Below are 1628 nucleotides of genomic sequence, written 5' to 3'. Positions count from 1 at the left end.
CTCTTGAAAGCTTGTAAGCCAGTTACTTCTTGCCTTTGTAGTCCATCCTTCCCCATTTGGGTATCCAATGTCCAAGTTGCCCATCTCTGTCCACTCTGTGTGTGGAGGGGATGGCAATGTTTCCTGCTGTAAGGATTTGTCACCTCTTTTAAGTCACTGCATTTGTATGCATAGGTCAAGTTCATCAGATTGAATCAGCTCATACGCTGTAAACGTTTATGTAAACCAAAAGTATAATATATATTTTTAAAAACACTCACTACATCATAAAATTGACTCCTACACAGCCATTAAAAGTGATAAAGCATATATATACTGGATGACTTATAAAATATCTAGCTGGTAAAATTTTAAGTTAAACTAGTAACAAACAACTACATATGGTGTGGTCCCATTTTTGTAGAGAATTATGTAAGGTATACTTAAACACCAAAATATTAACAGTAGTCATCTAGAATATATTTTATATTTTATTATTGTTGTTAAGTGCCAAGTCAAGTCAGTTCTGACTCACAACGACCCTGTATAGGGTTTCCGAATAGTGGTTACTGAGTTTGAACCACCAAAGTAGCAGTTCAAACCAAACTTTAAGGTTGAGCGCTTTTCCTACAGTGTCATACCAGAACTACTCATATAATCTAGTATTTTCATTTTGTTATTTTATTGTTTGTAATTATTACTCAAGTTTTTTCCCCATCTTAATGCCATTTTGTCTCATTTTAAAGTACTTTATCTCCCCATTTCATGCTTGTATAAAAATAGGTTCTCAGCTAATTTTATCCCATTTATTTATAAAAATTACAACTGTGTTGCTGTACACTTTGCCAGTTTGGATGTACAAACTAGATTCATATCTCCTAAGGTTTCAGTGAAATGGTATGAGTCATAAAGATTGTTTCTCTGCTTGTGTTCAGTGTTAACACCCTTTGTTTCTTTTTGGTCCAAACATCACACTGGGCTACTCCCACCTCAGACCAGACCGGGAAGTTATCCTGTGGAACAGAACAGGCTTCTGCATTCATCCCACTCAACCACTCATCCCATTCATCCCCTGTACAACCACTTCAAGGAAAGGCCTTCCCCGGTTCCTGTCTCATTCTATCCTTGTGACAATTGTGCTGTAAAGGTATCAATTACTTTGAATATTGGAAAGAAAGGATTGGAATCTAGGTCTTTTCTTTCTCCCCGTGCTCTGTGAATCTTCAGGCTTTTTACCCACCTTCTTCTGAATGACTTCAAGCTACCTTTAATTATAGATTTTCTCACAGAAAAAAAGTGTGTAAACTTCTGCCTGACCAAATACCTCGATACATAATTGGCTTTTTTTTCTGAGGCAAAAAGAATGTATTCTCTTAATAAAGAATGGATGCCATAAAGAAAGTCTAAAAACAAAACAAAACGCATTACCATGAAGTCAAAAGCAACTCAGAGCGACCTTCTAGAACAGAGTGAAACTGCCCCACAGGGTTTCCAAGACTGTAGTTTTTATAGAAACAGAATATGCACCATCTTTATCCCACAAAGCAACTAGTGGGTTTGAATCAACCACCTTTCAGTTAGGAACTAAGCACTTAACCACTGTGCCAGCAGGGTGCCAAGAAAGGGTGGTGGTGGTGGTGGTGGTGGTG

Source organism: Chrysochloris asiatica, unplaced genomic scaffold (genome assembly GCF_000296735.1).
Source record: "Chrysochloris asiatica unplaced genomic scaffold, ChrAsi1.0 scaffold00067, whole genome shotgun sequence".
Taxonomy (NCBI): Eukaryota; Metazoa; Chordata; class Mammalia; order Afrosoricida; family Chrysochloridae; genus Chrysochloris; species Chrysochloris asiatica.
Note: the sequence above shows the minus strand (reverse complement) of the source record.